This window comes from Archocentrus centrarchus, chromosome 8 (genome assembly GCF_007364275.1).
Source record: "Archocentrus centrarchus isolate MPI-CPG fArcCen1 chromosome 8, fArcCen1, whole genome shotgun sequence".
Lineage (NCBI taxonomy): Eukaryota > Metazoa > Chordata > Actinopteri > Cichliformes > Cichlidae > Archocentrus > Archocentrus centrarchus.
Genome location: NC_044353.1, coordinates 16,094,142 through 16,112,983, shown reverse-complemented (window position 1 = coordinate 16,112,983; position 18,842 = coordinate 16,094,142). Strand labels below are relative to the sequence as shown.

The 18,842-nt window shown below is 37.4% G+C and overlaps 1 long non-coding RNA gene and 1 gene segment (V, D, J or C); both read right to left on the bottom strand.

Moving 5' to 3' along the window:
• Positions 1-18,842, bottom strand: part of LOC115783989 (immunoglobulin mu heavy chain-like) — a 130,910-nt gene that overhangs the window by 29,839 nt on the left and 82,229 nt on the right.
• LOC115784023 (uncharacterized) lies at positions 4,000-6,078 on the bottom strand. Its single transcript, XR_004020268.1, has 3 exons — positions 5,798-6,078; positions 4,845-4,928; positions 4,000-4,102 (listed from the first exon to the last, which is right to left on the bottom strand). It is a non-coding gene; the product is annotated as an uncharacterized LOC115784023 (long non-coding RNA).

Sequence of the window (18,842 nt, the reverse complement as noted above, 5' to 3'; positions counted from 1 at the left end):
GCTTTTAAGGTGTTGCTCAGTGCATCTTCAGGAAATGCTGTGTTGTATTGTTCAAATCTGTCCCCCTGCAGGAGTGTGGCACTAACAAGGTGGTTTGTGAAAGAAAAGCGCTCCCTGGTGTGTCCCAGTATGATATCACAGACCTTGAGAGAAGGACAAACATGAAGATTATGATTTTATAATCACATTTTTCATTCTAAATATGAAATGTTATTTTGTCCTTTCTATTAAGTCATAGAAAGAAGGAACACATTTTATTTATAAACTTACTGATTTTAATAACATTTGCTGCCATTTTTTAAGGCTGTGTTATGAAATGTGTTACAGCATTTTTGTGGGACAAGATTATACAAAATTCAGTAACCAAATGTTTTATTCCCCATTACCCATAAACTTCAGTACAACTTAAATAATAAAATATCTTGCTGACAAACATTACATCAACATACCTACACAGCATAGACACAACTAAAGGTATTTCTAACTACAACGCACATCTTCCTAATATATTAAATAACACTACTATAAACCAGTGTAACAGTGATTTTCCGACACTTCTTCACTGGCTGACTACTACCTACACTGCTTTGTCCAACCATGGAGTGGAGAGAATTTCTGCCAAAGAGAAATACTTACAATATTATAATAATGAAGAAGAAGAAGAAGAAAAAGAAAAATCAGCTATTTAAACAATTACCTGATCTTTTGAATGTCCTGCTGGAACTGTTGGATGCTCTCCTGGATACAGACTGAATCTATGACCTTCTTCTGGAGTTTGGCATAGAGAAGGTCCACATGAGGCATGATATGGTGGAAAAGTTGCAGAAAGAACTTAAAATCCTGATCCTCCAGTAGCATGGCAAATGCTCCAGCCTCTCTGACGGTAATGGGGTCAAACTCACCAGAGTCTTGTATGCTTTGGAAACAGCGGATGAGGTCCTCTCTGTGCTCAAACACAGTATTGATGGCACGGCTGTGAAAGTTCCATGTGACATTGCTGGATGCTGGTAGTCTGTGGGCCACAACTTTATCAAGAACGCTTGTGCGCTTGGATGATCTGGAAAAAAAGCTGGAAAATCCACTAAGAAAAAAAAAATTAGACCAAAGTTAGAAAAAAAAATTCTAACTTTGGTTATGTGAGAAGTAGCCTGTTGCATTATTAGATTGAGCTGATGAGCATAGCAGTGGATGTACACTCAAAAAAATAACTTTGGATTAACATAAAAAAATCATGGAAAAGATTTCCACATGATTACTTTACTTTATTTCAGCATTATGTAATTCTGTTGCTCCAATTTAAAGCACCTGTGTTGGTTCAACTTAATTTATTAAGGTTGATTCAACCTATTTACTATAGTTGGGCCCAATTTAATTTAATAGAGCCAGCCCAACTAATTTGTAATGTTTTGGACCAACTAAATGAATTTACTTGTTTCAGATGAATTCAAATTTAGTTGAATTCAACTTATTTTACAGTGGTATAACTACACTACTTAATTAAGTTGATCCAATTCATGGAAATTAAGTTAGCCTAACAAATTTGCTTTATGCTGAAAGAAAGCAATTTAATCTTGTGGAAATACTTTCCATGATTGAATTACGTTACCTTAAAGAATAGTTTTTTAGTGTTAATAAATTAAGTGTTTTAACAGTACTGGTTGAAAGGGTGGAAAGAATACACAACAAATTAGAAAAAATACAATAGAATTGTATTTCCAAAAATGTAATGCATTTACTTTTACATGGGCAGTGCAGATGCTTGCTGACTACTAAACAAGGAATAAACTCTCTTGCCTCTCTTAGCACATAGACAAGACCCAGCAACATCTCTACAGCAAAAGATACACTGTCCAAGTTACTCATCACTTCCACTCCCAACATCCATGGGGTCATCACCAGGCTCTGCACCTTCTGCTTGAAGGACAAAGATTTCAAACGCAGTCTCTGCTATGGCCGTTTGAGCACCTTCATTGACATCCTGCAAAAAAGAATAAAGATTTCTTAAATTGATTTGCACTGCATTCATATTTACAGTACACAATCTTTACAGTATGTAAAACAGCTTTCACTACCCTAATCCATATTCATAACAAAACACATGTAATCAAATAACCAATTAACATAAAAATTTGACTGAGTCATGGTGAAATACTTCCAACAACTAAGCTCCACCATAGGCCTGTCTGTGGTAATCGTGAGTCCAGCGTTAGATTTTCCAATTTGGAAAAGGTATATTGTCTCATTACAGGAAAAACTAGGAGCTAAAGTAGGGTATGTGTGTTTGTTATTGTCAGAAAGACAAGGACAGAGGGTGAATCCCAAACAGGCCCAGTATTTCATGGCCAGTCACCCTCAATTTGCAAGTTTGCTTGGAGGGTCTGCCACATTGCCTGTCATTCCAAACCAGTCATACTTATGGGCGAGTACAAAGCCCTCCATAGCAACTCTGTATACAAACCAAACATTTTCCATGTGCAGAACCTGTCTTGTTCCCATGATGGAGTAAATGCCATGACAATGCATGCACACAAAAAAGACCCACCTCCGCTTTTAAGGTCACATGACTTACAGTACAAACCAAATTATGCTATCTAGTTGTGGTATGGCAAGGGACTCTTGGGGGTCCAGGCAATGCCAAAGCATATAAACGGACACAGTATGAAGGCTGTATGTACACAAAACACAGCGACAGCGGAGGATTTCAGGTTTCCAAAACTCTCCAAAAATCGGCGACATCACTGAGAAAAGTCGCTACATTGGTCGCGAGGTGCTTTTTGGTTAAAAAAAAAAAAGTCACCAGCGGGGTCTGAAAAGCCACTGAATCTAGTGACAAATTCGCTAAGTTGGCAACACTGCCATGCTGTCGCTTCCTGCATTATTTATGGGTGAAGCGGTGAGGGAGAAAGGCGAGGCAGTGTGAAGTTTTTCAGAGACAAACAAGTATGACTGTAACATGACTATATCGATATAAATGATATTGTCTCATCTTATATCGCATATAAAAATATATATCGAGATTTCTTAAAAACTCGATATATCACCCAGCCCTAGTAAAGACGTCCCACAAGTCAGTGCTTATACCTTCCCCCTTCTTCAAGTGACCCTCAACGACAGCAAGTGATTCAATTTAGAGTAACAATGGGTTGTAAATGTCTAGTAGGTAAGGGTGGTTTGTGATTGTGCCAAAGTATGGTGCATGTTTTTAAATGTCTGGTCAAATTTTTGTTATTTTTAAATGTGCATTATAAATAAATTGGAAACTGGAAATTTAACCAAGAGAAAGAAGAAAAAGAAGAGTTTTAATGACCTTCTCTTAACATAATTTTAAATCTAATAGGAATACACAGGAAGCCCAATTAACTCCAACTCTGATCATCCCTATCATAAACGCATAGGTAAATTAACATACCAGGTATTCCTTCCCCAGCTTCTCTGGGTCTTCATTCAGGTACATGCAGAGACCTTTGAGGATGTATTCTCTTCTGACTTCAATAGTTTCATTCTTAATATGCAGATCAGAAAAAGAAGAAAGCAGTGAAAACACAATTTCAACAATCCAGCAGTGTAGGTTCACACACTTGGAAACTTAACTAAATTCAAAGGAAGTCATAATATAAAAGTGATCAGTGGCTAACATTTTATACAGCTTAGATTGTTTGATCAGGGATAGTCTGTTTAAAAGATCTTTAAGAATCTATTACTTAACTGTTTTTACTACTTTGTGTTTTCCTTTCATCACGCCATGATTAAAATGAATTATTTTAACATTTTATTTTACCACCTAGTTGAAGATGTCATCTAAGAAATATTTATGCCTGAAATATGTGAAAAGTAGACCACTCCAAAACAGTTTACATCCTTCTAGTTTAACAACGGATGTGGTGCTCAAAGTCATTTCTACAATAGACAAGTTTTCAGTAATGTCACTTTTACACTGGTATCATACCTGGGTTATGGGTGCCAGGATGGTCTTGATTTTTCTCCCTTGAACTGCTCTTTTCTTGGCATACGCCTTCATTAGGTTTGCAGATTGAACATCAAGCCTGGAGAAGAATGTTGACTGCAAATGGATTGTTGTGATTCTCTCGAACTCTGCACTCACCTACAAAAAAAACCAAAAAAGTAGACAAAACTTAGTTTGGCACTGTACCGTCACCTTTGGTAAACGTTTGAGATAGCAGTTCTGTTTAAGAAATGTAAATGCATAATAAATGTATTTATCTATACATGAACTTTCTTTGTCAGAAGGCCAACTAAAGCTACATTCACAGTGCAGGCCTTAATGCTCAATTCTGATTTTTTTGTGAAATCCAATGTTGTTCAGACTGACATGAAAAGATCAGATACAGGTCACATAAGGGCAAAAAAAAAAAGAAAAAAGATTTGGGTCACTTCAGGCTGCAGTGTGAATGTAGCCTTAGGCTACAGTTGCTGGCCTTCAGTAAATCCACATCAGTATGAGTAACTTCTCGGAGTCTGCCAATATGTATTGTGACACATTGCATGCAGTGGGGCTTGTTCTTTTATGCATTCATCCACTTGTGTCACAAACATGGAAGAGAGCTCGCCACCTTGTTGCTATCATGGGGGCCTCTCCAAATACATTCTTGCCTTCTGAGTGCAAAGGTCTTGTCCATCATTTCTGCCAACTTCTGATGATTGTTTCTCTTTTTTACTTCTGAGAGGAGCGTCACTCTCAACTCTTCCAGTGTCTCTGCTGTTTCACCGGCTGGATAGCTGGGGCAGTAATTTACTTCTGCTTTTTTTGGCTTCTTCACATGCAGGTTTAGCTTTATAAGCACTCCAACATTAGAATCAGTCACTTCAGATCTGGTAAAACTTACTATTAACCACTGAAATCAAAAACTTGATGGCCGATGACCCCCTTCACTGGTACTCATGCAGATGAACAACAGACAAGTGATGTTCTGAAAGAGATCAGATAAATTTTCAACCATTAAAATATTTAATTCATCCTGAGCAGAGGTGCATCTATACATGTATTCAAACTTTTGGTATAGGACTCTGGAATGCAACATGATAATAACAACTGGAAATATAGGGCACGTTAGGGGTGGTAGGGAAGGTTGTACATAAATCACTGGGGAAAATACCAAATGAGGTTTGCTGAAGACAGTTCGATCCACCTCTCTGGCTGCAGTGCGTGCTCCCAACACAGGGGGAACAGATTTTCACACGGGAACAGAATTTCGCACAAGACCAACACTGAACGATGGCTGCTAACGGTGGCTTCAGCTGACGTAAAGAAAAAATAACAGCTGACCTCTGCACAGCGAGCACAACACACGCATGCACGCTCACAGCACAGAGCTGTGGAGGCGTGGAAAAACTTGTACGCGATGATCCACTCGTGTTAAAGGGTCGTTTTGTCCAAATGATGGAAATCCGTCGCTCCCTCTCCATTCATTTCCTATGGAACTTGTGTGAAGCCACGGTGGCCTCATCACACAAGTTCTATAGGAAAAAATGAATGGAGCGCGAGCGACATCGCTCCAGGAGCTGCAGAGTTAAAACGAAGCATTGTTTGTGCCTAAAATTAACCTATTTAATCCACACAACATAAAATAATGTGCCACATACAAGCATGGAACAGGCAAAACATTGGCGCAAATGGTAGAGAAGCACGAATAATTGCCAGCTAACTATCGTCACTTTAGCTAACAAACATGTTACGCGACCAAATATTACGGAAAATGATTAAAAGTCTGCTGATGATTTGATTCACATATTATCATTTGCATTTAGACGGACGAGAAAAAAAAAGACTGAATCTTACCTTTTATGATGCACGCCAGCCAACTTCCTTCTTCGCTTGATAACTGCCATTCGAAATTTCCCGGGCACACCAAATGGTATGTCATCTCGCGTGATCTCGCGTGATCTCCCGTGATCTCGCTGCTCCGTCTTCGGCGCAAGATCATTCTGACTCCATTGAATCATGTTATCTCAACATGACTGAATTTCATGAACGTTAGGTTGTTAAATTTCATGCTTATCTGACATGATTTTATCACGTTTGCCTTTGAAACATGAAATTATTTTGTTAAAAGAACATGTTACTATTTTTTTAATGTAATGACAACCTAAATTCCTTTTTTTGAGTGTAGTGGGCATTTGGGTACACATCTTGTATCTTCTTCTGAACACCTGCAGTGGCACCTCGCATCACGCTGGCTCCATCATATGCCTGACAGATTAGCTTAGCCTTTTGATCCTCAGGAAGAATAGTTGCAAGATGTTCTTTTAGGGCTGTAGCAATGGAATCAGCTGTAGCCGACTGCAGAGGGATAAACTCAAAAAACCTTTCCTGCACAGTGTTTTTGGCATCGATATAGCGTAGTACAAGCACAAGCTGGCACTGCGTAGCAACATCCACAGTCTCGTCTGCCTGGATTGAAAGAAAAATCACTGCTCTGTGCTTCTTTGATTATATGCTCCTTCAGAACAGAAAACATACAGTCCAGTAGCTCATTCTGCACAGTTTTCGAAGTTCCCTTAAACACAGTAGCATTCTCAAGGTGCTCTTTTAGTACTCCATCAAGAGAAGCAACAAAATCAACCAACCCACGAAAGATCCCGGGATTTTCAGAGCTCTTACTTTCGTCATGACCACGCAAGGCCAGCTCAAAGGCTCCACAAAACTTAACACAGTCTATTGTTCTAGAAAGGATGTGCCGATTTTTTGTCACCTCTTCATTGTGCCTTCTAACAGCAATCCTGTAGCCTTCATCTAGCTGTTGAGCAATGCTAAGTTTCCCCCAAAAACTTAGCTTCATTGCATTGTCTAGGTGGCTGCGGCTGTTTTCGTGCCGTTTGCATTTTTCTGAAAGATGTTTTAAGTCTCTTACCCCAGTTGTTGTCCACATTGCCTCCGTGCCAGAACTTTGAAATAGCAAACACGGAAAGCAGTAAAAGGCATTGCTTACATCACATCCAGCTAGCCAACTCCGCTTGTCATAAGAAGAGCTGGAAAAAGCCCGCGTGTAGGATCGTCCACGATCACTTGCCTGCTGCTGAATTTGTAAATTGGGACGATCCGGTCCAAGCTCCTTTATCCTGTTTTTTTCTTCAAGTGAACGCTTTGTAAAAGCATTTTTTTGTAAAGACAAAACAGAATTTTCTCTCATTTTGAAACTACTCCACTTTGCAAACGTAAACGTGAATCAACCTAACGAACTGCAGCTGCGCTAATGAGTCGAATCGGGGATTGTCCAATCACACAATGTTTTAAAAAAAATTAGCCAGTACTGACACTCTACCAGTAATGACACAACAGAATGGGTGTGTCCGGGACGCAGAGCGCTGCGCCCTGTGGAAAACCTTAAATAACCAATTAAAAGTCAGCCTCAGATCACCTGCTTGCCAAAAGTTGATGCGCCTACATACACTCTCATTAGAACGGCGCCCTGCACATAGGATAGGAAGTGTGCACAATGTGAGCAATTAAATAGAATTATGTATTTACTATTTTAATAAATTCTAACATGTCTATTGGACACACAGTATGAATAAATACATTTCTAAGTATTTTGCAGTTCAGAAATCATTTATTATCTAAACAATTTAAAGGGGGCGGCGCCCAAGCGCCCCCTACTGGCCAGCCGCCACTGCGACTTATGCATATTAATTTGGGGTGGAGGAAAGTCCGGCGGACAGGGTATAATTGCCCTGTTTTTTGCCGTTGGAGCAGCTTTTTTCTTTGTCTGCGCTGCTTCTCTTTTTGCTGGACTAACTGCTTAAGACTGTACACTCCTGGGAGGCGCTTGCTTGCTTTCTTGCTTTTTGCTTTCCTGCCTTTTGTAACACTTTTGTGGAAATAAAACTTTGAAACAAACCCTGTTCGATTCCTGTGGATTATTTCGATTTTTGTGGAATATTTCAAAAAAGTGGATTTAACTGGGAAATTTTCCAGCCGGAGTCGGGGCCACCCTGAGGATAAAAAGGTAAAAAAGGGGAACCCGAACCATGACCGACAGTTAAGCTGGTTCCGATGCAGGCTGTTTATTAGACATCTTAGTAGCACACAAATAGTTAAAAAGACACAGACAGTAGCATAGGTGAAGACTGAGTTACACACACAGAGTAACAGAAAAGAAGAAAGAACCTGTTGATCATGCCCCAGCTTTCTCATCACACCCTCAGACCAAGGAGAGCCCGTGCAGAGATTAAGTATGAGTCCAAATAAAATTGAACTGTCCAAATGATCCATGGCGATGAGCAAGCTCTGTTGCAAAAAGTTCCTAGTACTTAGAAATATACAAACACAAAAAACAGAGGACAAAAAGCAAAAAGTAAAAGCAAGAAGCCCTCCCGGGAGGTTGTGCCTTAGTAGTTGCTGGAAAAACGGGCAACATGGACAAAGACTGTGGCTACATCTTCTCTTCTCTTCTTTCTCCTCTTCTAACCATGGTATTTATACTCTTTCCCTTTCTTTGTCTAAGATTTGTGCTCAGTCTGCACTTTGTAAGCATACATTAGAAACTGTCATTAATTCTACTGACATTATCTGAAAAGGCACAAACATCCCGGAACATCTTTAATACATCAACAAGACAGTAAGAAAAATTCATCACAATAATTGTCAGAAACAACCTCCTTGTGGCCATCCTATGGTACTCCTGCAGAAGGATTTACAGCTGCCCACACTTACACAGACCAGATATGAGGGAGAAAGTGGGGCCCAATTTGCCCCTAGATTTGTTGCTTAGACAGATTTACACTTTCTTGATTTGCATTTCCAAAATCTTTGGCTGTGCTACATAAGCAAGGTAGCCTAGGGCTAGATCTACTGGACAGATTTATCCCTATTACCAGTATAAATCGAAAAATGGGCAAACAGGATGACTGGTGTCCTATACATGAACTCAAAAAGGGCAGTTTTATGAGCTGAGACCCCTAAGCATGAATTTGAATGAGCAACAGGTTTAAACACTGGACTAGAGCAGAAGATGAGTATGCTTTGGGGATGATCTGAGAGGGCCTGCTTGGCCACAGCAGACTGCTAGGGAGGGGTAGCAGAGCTTCTGGTGCCTGAACACAAATAAGAGCAATTCAAACAGGCCTCAAATCTTCCTACTACTTTTAGACACACAATATGCATTTATTACAGTGTAGAAAGCAGTTTAGTTGCAAATAAGCAGAAGTAGGAATAATAACTTTAAATATCAACATTGGAATGATAAAAATATTTCCATCAATCTCTTTCATGAAAATATGTTATCATTGAAACCATAAAAAAGGAAACATGAATAAATTGCTGATGATCAATGATGATCCATCAGTACGCTTTGTTTCTGAATCTCCACTTGAACTTAACCAATTCCATAAGACTGTCTGAAGGACTTCTGATAGATAGATAGATAGATAGATAGATAGATAGATAGATAGATAGATAGATAGATAGATAGATAGATAGATAGATAGATAGATAGATAGATAGATAGATAGATAGAGTGCAAAACTTTAAATATACAACAGTGATGAAAACAAAATAAATAAAATATATAAATGTAGGTAAAGAAGAGCAATAGTAAGACTGGCATTGTGCATTAATAATTTGCATGAATAAATAATATGTGCACTAGGAGATATAATACGGAAGCAAGTGTGTGTGTTCACCTGTCAGAGAAAGAAGACTTATTATACAGTTTTATAGAGAATGGAAGGAATGATGACCTGAAGTGTTCTTTATGGCAGTGAGGTTGAATCGGTAGATTGTTGAAGCTAGCTAGCAGGTGAAATCAGAGTGTGAAGTAAAGCCTCTATTGGGTCTTCTCCACCTGAGGGGAGATGTGTACGGTCCAGATGAAGTCACCCAAGATCTGAACACCAAGGAGCTTGAAACTCTGTACTTCTCGCTCTACTGCATGTAACAACAAGTAGAGAGGAAATAGAGACCTTCAAGTTCCTTGATGTTCAGATCTCGGGTGACCTCAGCCATTTATTGTCAAACAATTGTGTTTGACCTTTTTAGATAATAGTGACAACAGAAACTCTCCAAATGACCCTGATTAAAAATGTACCCTGGGCTCCTGAGAGACCCCCTACAAGTTCTATCCAGTGTTTCACTGACATTGTTGGATTCTGAGCCATGGGGAAAGAAAAAGAATTATCAAAGGATCTGGGAGAGAAGATAGTTGAACTTTATAAAGATTGAGAATTGTCAATGCCAAAAAGCAGCATTCAAACTCTAATTAAGAAGTGGAAAATGAGGGATTCTATTGAAACCAAACCATGCTCAGGTAGACCAATAAAAAATTTCACCCATGATGGCCAGGTAAATTATTTGGAATGCAAAGAAAAAAACACAAATAACTTCAGCTGACATACAGGACTCTGAGTGTGTGGCCATTTCAAGACGCACAATAAAAGGGAACTTGAAGAAAAATGAGCTGCATGGTTGAGTTGCCATAAGAAAACTATTATTTTGCCAGTGTTATAAAGCAGCTCATGCACAATATGCCATACAGCACAGAGATAATCTTCAGCACTTCTGGAACAAAGCTATTTGGAGTGATGAGACCAAGGACAAGGCCTATGATGAAAAGTAAACCATCCCTACTGTGAAACATGGTGGATTACTGGTGTTTTGGGGATGTGTGAGCTACACAAGCATAAGGAACTTGGTAAGAATTGATGGCAAGATGAATGCAGCATATTGTCAGAAAATGCTGGAAAATTTGCACTCATCAGCCTGGAAACGGCATGGGATGCACTTGGATGCCACAACATGACAGTAATCCACAATACAAGGCCAAGTCAATCTGTCACTGACTACAAGCAGAAAAAAAGTAGTGGTTCTGTAGGTTCTGTAGAGGCCAGTTCAGTCTCCCCTCCAATATCATTGAGCCACTTTGGGAAGATCTCAAACATTTTGCCAAGAAGAATGGGCCGCTTTCCCACCTAGGCAAAAAAAGGTGCATCATCCACTGCTACCACAAAAGACTTCAAGTTGTCATTGATATCAAACGTGGCAGGGTAGTTTCTGTCATCATTATGATTTAAAAACTATCTATCTATCTATCTATCTATCTATCTATCTATCTATCTATCTATCTATCTATCTATCTATCTATCTATCTATCTATCTATCTATCTATCTATCTATCTATCTATCTATCTATCTATCATTGCTTGTTGATGATAAAAATAATTTTCAGGAAATGCTGAAGAACTAACTATATTAAAGAACTCTCAGCTTACGTATGTATTACATATATGCGTTCTATTTACAGCAGGAAGACCTTGCCTCTCTTAAGGAGGTTTTTGTAACTGTGTGAATCACTGTGGCCGCCCCATACACAGTGACACATAACAGCTCAAAAACCTATGCTACTGTGTGTGTGAGGTAAGCAATAAAAACAGATACATATATATATATATATATATATATATATATATATATATATATATATATATATAAATTCATTTATTCATTAATAGCAGATCACTAGAGATAAAAATACAAATATATAAATATCTGATAATTTGAATGATTTGACTTCATCGGGTCATTTAGTTTATTTTAATAATTCTATTTAATTTAAACATGCTAAAATGTACACAAAGATCATATTACAACCACTCATTCAGTGGGAGCTTTATTTGCTTCAGGTTTAGGACAGGTAGCACGGAGGAAGACAGAGATGAGTCTCACATCATATTCTGTTATGGGGTGTCATAACTACCTTAGTGACAAAGTGGCAAGCTATTACAAAAATCAGACTTTCCAGTTTCTGACTTGTAATGGAAATAATGGTATTTTCTTAGCAAATATGCAACATAAACACACACTATTTTACAAAGATTTAAGAGAGACTTTCTGTGTTTTTCATGTATTCTTTTATTTAGATCTATTTCATGGCATGGATTAAAACACTGGACATCTGCTGTTATGATAGTTTCTAGAAATTTTGACTAATTCATTTTACGTTTCAGTGGTTTCTGAAAAGTTGTGGTGTGTGGTCCCAGGGGTGCAAAAAACAGGAGAAAGTGCTTTCTAAATAAAATAAATATATAAATACCCTAAACCTCCAAACTGCCAACCTTTAACTGATAACAGAAGTTTACGGTTCATTGACTTCAAGTGTTTTTATATTAAAGGGTCTAAGTGGAAGGAAGGAGGCAGAGGACAAGTGAGTGTCAGAACCACTATCCTGCATGAAACAACAAAAATCCATGAATACATCAGGAAGATGGCTACAAAGGATCATGTGATTACTGAGCACCTCAGGCAGCAGAAACCCGAGAAAGAAGAGGAGCAAGAACAGGAAGCATCATAGAAGGACAGGTCTCTGCATGGCATGAACCACTAGTAGATAGAAGAAGTGGCTGATATAGAAAAATCCTACCAATGGCTGGACAAAGCTGGGCTGACAGACAGCACAGAGGCACTAATCATGGCAGCACAGGAACAAGCTCTAAGCACAAGATTGATAGAGGCAAGACCCTATTTATATAGTGCCAAATCAAAACAAACAGTCACCCCAAGGTGCTTTATATTGTAAGGTAAAGACCCTACAATAATTACAGAGAAAACCCAACTGTCAAAACGACCCTAAATGTTAAAGCACTTGGCAACAGTGGGAAGGAAAAACTCCCTTTTAACAGGAAGAAAACTCTGGCAGAACCAGTCATCAGCTGCAACGAGTTGGGGCTGAGGCTGACAATCCAACACATAACAGCAGGGTGCAAGATGCTAGCAGGCAGAGCATACATGGAATGCCATATCCAAATGGCTGGTATAGTATACAGGAACATCTGTGCAAAGTATGAGCTGGAAGTCCCGAGGTCAAAATGGGATACACCCCAAAGGGTTGTCGAGAATAACAGAGCTAAGATCCTGTGGGACTTCAAGATACAGACAGACAAATTTGTGATGGCTAACCAACCAAACACAGCAGTGGTGGACAAACAAAGGAAGAAAGCTGTAGTGATAGACGTTCCAATACTAAGTGATGGCAATATCAACAAGAAGGAACATGAGAAGCTCAAGAAATACCAAGGGCTCAGAGAGGAGCTAGAGAGGATGTGGAAACTGAAGGTAACAGTGGTCCCTGTGGTAGTCAGTACACTCGGGGCAGTGACCCCCCCCCCCCCCCCCCCCCCCCCAAAAAAAAAATAGCTCCAGCAGATTCCAATAACAACATCTGAGATCTCTGTGTAGAAGAGCGCAGTCCTGGGAACAGCTAAGATACTGAGCAGGACCCTCAAGCTCAGGCCTCTGGTAGAGGTCCTGAGCTTGGAGGACAAACAGAAATTGACCATATGATGAGCAAGGGATAATTATAAGTTAAAAAAAAAATATTAACTAAATAGTAAAATGTATTTGGATACTTAAGACACATGTAAAATGTATTGATTTTACAGATAACAAAATGTTAAAAATGTCAAATATTGCAAAACAAGGAAAAAATAAAATAAAAAATGAATGTGATGAATGAGCAGTTTCCTTTGTATTAAAGAGTAATGGTTATCCTCCTTATGAGCTCTCATGACTGCATTTAAAACATTTGCAGATGCTTTCAGCCAACTAGTGCCAAACGGTCATGATTGTTCATATTAGGAAAGCAATGGGTGTAATTACATTTGATGATCAAAACTTCAAATGTTTTTTGTTGCCATTAAGAATTTACCCATACTTTCATCAGCTACAATGTAATTATCTCATGTCTTTCTCAGTGACAAGAGGTTTTTGTCATAGTCTGTCTCATTGTGGCCGTAATATCCCACTGCAATGCAACCTTATACAAAAACTCCACTCTGCAAACTGGCTATCTGCAAATAGACATTAACCTGTTTAACGTACCAGATTATATCAGAATTCACGAAAGAAAAGGAAATCAGTGCCTGACTGAATTTTTGTTGTTTATATAATTAGAAGTGATACATTTTGTATATTTTCTTAAAAACAACCTCAGTCTGACAGAATACACAGAAATGAAGGGGAAAAAAATACAAGTCTGGACAAATAATACAGGTGAATTTTAAATGAAGAACAAAGCTAACAAGCATAAAACTTGTTGGGAACCCTATTATCCAAAGTCTTTAGAGGACTTCACTTCCAACATTTCTAACTGTTCTCATGAAAAGTGTTTCTTCAAAGGATTTTGTAGCTGTGGCCCTTGTTATGCACTTAAAAAAACCCACAAATTTATGCTACAGTGTAAATGTCATACACATAAAATAATCATAATTACTGTTGGACCTAATCATTATTTTGTTATCAATTTTTGTTTGTTTTGATTTATAAATTCTCATTATTCTGTGGTAGAAATGATAATTTGCTTTTGCTTGCACTGCATGAATTTATAAGTTTTTGCATTACATTATTTATCAAATATACGTATTCTATTTTCATATTCTTTAAGAGACCCAAGGTCTCTTAAAGAGGTTTTTGTAGCTGTTTAGATCACTGTGGCCCCAGTCATACACTGTGATACATAACAGCCCCAAAACCCATCTAGCTGTATAACTGCCACCCATTATTTGAGTTAAGCAACAAAACATATTTGATATTTAAAAATTGCAAAATAAAATACAAAATGCTGTTGCATTGTAGTGACCATTATATAAATAAATAGTACCTATTTTCATGAATATACTTTTACTACTTACTTTTATCATAACAATTATGGCTAATTGGCTTATTTGCCCTGTTTCTTCTTCTTTACAGAAAGCAGGATATTTAATTTGTTTGCTGGTAGTGTTTTAATAATTATTCTATTAATTATTACTGTACCAAACAGTTCCCTATTTTTACTGTGTATTTAAAAAAAAACAATAAATATATAAATAAATAAAAAAATATATGATTAAACAAAAAAACCTTTAGACATTTGGCAAAAAATTTAAATGAACAAAATAATACAAAATAAATGAAACTACAGAAATCACTAGAAAAACTATAATAAAGACAAATATATAATAAATAATTAATTTGATTTCAAATGATCTGACTTCAAGTAAATGGGGAATTTGTCATATCAGATTCAAAACATAATTTATTTTTTATAATTAAATTAAATTATAGTAATATGTAGTTAAGGTTATTTTATTAAGACCCCATTAGCTGCACCAATGCAGCAGCTATTCTTCGTGGGGTCGCAAATTTTTACTCTTTGACAGTGCTCTATAAAACATAGACAACATATAACAAAACAAAACACATACAGTAAAAACAGCTTCTTACAACACAATTATGGCCCATATCAAGGAAAGCAGTGATAACATAACATTTACATAACATTATTAGTACAGCACACAAAACATATCTGTGGAGTTACTGAGGAAAGTAAAGCAGAATAATGACAAAATATTGAATGTAAGACTCAGAGAATGAAAGAATAAATAAATTATTTCATAATAATTTTATTTTTATTTATTTATTTTCGCTTACGCCATTCTTGAAGGTGGGTTTTGTGTTTATTTATGTGAAACCACTCCATGCCTAGATATGAAAATATTTATCTTGTTTCAAGGAAAGTCCTTTGAAGTTGTAATGGTTTCTGCAAAGTTTCAAAAGTGCAAATGTGATCCCAGGGGTGCAGAAAAAAAAGGAGAAACTGCTCTCTAAATATAGAAAATATAGAAACACCAGAAAACTCCAAACCTCCAGACTTTAACTGATAACAGATGTTTACATTACTTGACTTCAGGTGTTCATAGCGGTTCTTAGAACCCTTTAGAAATGACAGAGCAACATCCTGAAAGGCTTCCTCTGTATTACACTCAGCACTCATATTCATACTTTTTAAGGTGACACATCTTTTTTAATTATTATTACTGAAAGCAGCAAAGTGACCAAACTGTAAAAGATCCATATATTTTTTTCTCAACAGCAGTTAATTTAATTTGGTCACTAACATTTAAAATAGCAACAAAATAAAAGTCTTTTTTTATTTTTCTATAAACAGTTGTGTGTTGCTCTCTGTCAGTTGTGGAAAATGTGTGCAAACCTGTTGACATCAGCTATGTTTTTTTGACCAATGTTTCGCAGTAGTTTGCCAGTGCAGTGACATTATAAATTACATTTAGCAAGACAAAGCAAAAAAGGTGGTGCTTAAAAGAGGAAGGAGAGAAGCGAGCAGGAAGACTTTGGAGTTGATCAATGCTTTCAGTGACTTTGCTGAGCGCGAGGCCTGAAAGATGAAGTTCTCATGGGTGAGTAGTTTGAGTTTTTGTAATGTTTTAAAACATTGTTACAACTTATATCTTGATAATATGTAGTCAAACTGTAATGTGTGTGTGTGTGTGTGTGTGTGTGTGTGTGTGTGTGTGTGTGTGTGTGTGTGTGTGTGTGTGTGTGTGTGTGTGTGTGTGTGTGTGTGTGTGAGATATATATATAGAATTGAATGAGGAATTCTAAAAATATGTGTTTGCTTGGGACAGTGATCCGTCCAGTCAGTCTGTGAGGATCTGTGGTTACTGGCTTCTCCTTTTTGCTCATTTCTGTTAGTTTCACAAGACCAAATTTATTTTGGGCTTGTAGAAGATGACACGAGGCTTAATTGTATCTGTCCATTCCCCCAACCGCCGACTGAAGTTGCTGCTGTTCATTGACATTGTTGATTATTGATATATGATATTATTTTTGCACTTACAGTAGGCATGAGTGTGTGTCTGTGTTTGTGTGTGAGGGAGAGAGAGAGAGAGAGAGAGAGAAAGTGCCAGTGTGTTTGCACTTACTTACTTACTTGCAATTTGTAAGTAAGGCCTCCCAAAAATATCTTCCCCGGGGCTATCACAGAGTTGTTATATCTGTGCTACTGACCCTGTGATTCTAAAAACCCAAAGGAAAAAATTCATTTCAGATTCTCCATAACTTCTATTGAAAAAACAAACAAACAAAACAATTAGACCAAAGAGCAGGTACAGTATGATATTAATTAGTGTCCTGTCACAAAGTCATAAAATAAATTTCTCAAATAGTGTTTCAGAAGCAAACTTTATTAAAAACATCAGTCTCCCCTGTTTGTCAAGTGGGAGTATGATTCTATAAAAAACCCCATAAACTACTGGTTAATTTTAAATATAAATCTGATGATTGACGTTGCTAGACTGCTACATGAGATGTACAAATATTTTATTGTCTTTTTGCACATTATATTATTGTATGAGGATCACATAAAGGGACCTATATTGGCATCAGTGGGTGCCACCCCCACCATCACTATAATACAAAAAAACAAACTCTGTCTCCTGTGCTGGAGGAAATACATGCTGGCATCAGTGGGAAAGAATGAAGAAAAAAAGAAGAAAAATCAACAAACAATATTCAGGTTTATTAAATTTCTCTTTCTTAAAATTCTTAAAACTCATGATTATCCTGATTATCCTAATGTTTATCAATATTTCACTTAGCATTTCTTTTGTATGTTACATCTGAAGAGCCTAAAATGGCTACAGTATTTCTTGATTTTGAAAAAGTCTCAGTTATGATTGTGTTTGAATGTTTGAAATGTTTGTTTGTTTTGCTGTTATTATATTTACACAAATTCATTCCCTAAAGGACAGTTCTGAATAAAACAATTATTTGTAAATCAAACTTAAAAGTTATTGAATTACTAACAATTAATGTTATAAACACAGAAAACATTTTAATGTCAAAGCTTTTCTTTTTTAAATTTCATTATAGCTTTCTTTAATGTTTTTCCTCGGGGAAGTCAGCGGCATCAAGAAAAATAATATTTAGTGTTGTTGGCTGCTCTAATTACCACTGAGGGGTTTACTTATTTGGATTATTTTCCACTTACTTTAATACCATGGCATAAACACAGGGCCAATAAATTCAAAACATTCTGAATTAACAACTGATATTAAGTGGATTCTAATGATCAGTGTCACAGTGACATCTGCAGTGTTATGTGTGTCAGCTCTGTGGCTTTCAGCTGTCAACTTGTTAATGTGCAGAAACACTTGATTCACATTGTTGTCTGTGGAAATGGGGAAGCATGGGAAATGTGGGCGATCAGCTCCGACCCTTTTCCTTCAGCTTGTAAAAGCCAGCTCATATCTACATTACCATCTGATAATGCTGATATCAGCTGGCTGTTTTATCAGTGATTCAGACTCAGTGAGACTCTAACTGCAAACACCTGGAAGAAAAGCAGCGTGATCAGAGAAAAGTCAAACATAAAACTATAAATACAGAGGAGTGCAGATCTGTGCTGTTCACCAGGAAGGAGAGCACAAAATCATTGTTTAGTTGGTGTCACTTTGTTGCTAAATAAAGATGGATGGTCAGTATTTGCCTCCTAAAAGCTTGTAAGTTCATTAACCTCCTTCCTTTTCTAGAATGTGTCAGTCATTTGTTCTTAGTGTTTAAGCAGTTTACGCTGTCAGTTTAATGAAATGTCAAAGAAAAGGAGGCTCACAGTAGAAGGATGCTCTGTTATTGTTGTAAAAGAAAACATTAAACACAAGAATTATCTGATATGCCCAGATTCATGTACTTGTGGGTTTTTAAGATTTTCATGCTGTCAGCTTCACACAGATTCACAAATGTACACTGCATTCAAATGCAGGTGAACACAGCTGGAGCTGGAGGAAGGCAGATCGAGCCAGATATCAACAGTAACATTACCAGTGTTTATATTGGTATTGGAAAGATACTAACGTGATGGGATCAATGTTTAGTTTGAGTTTCCCTTCTTTATGTGTAGCACATTGCTCCCATTTCATTAAAAAGTAGGCATGCCTGCGCAAACACTGCTCCTCCCACATCTTGCAGGCACACTTTGCTCTTCCCTGCTCTGCTGTGTTTTGTTTTTCTGCTATTATGTGAATCAGTGGCATTGAGCAGATGCATGAAGACTACAGTG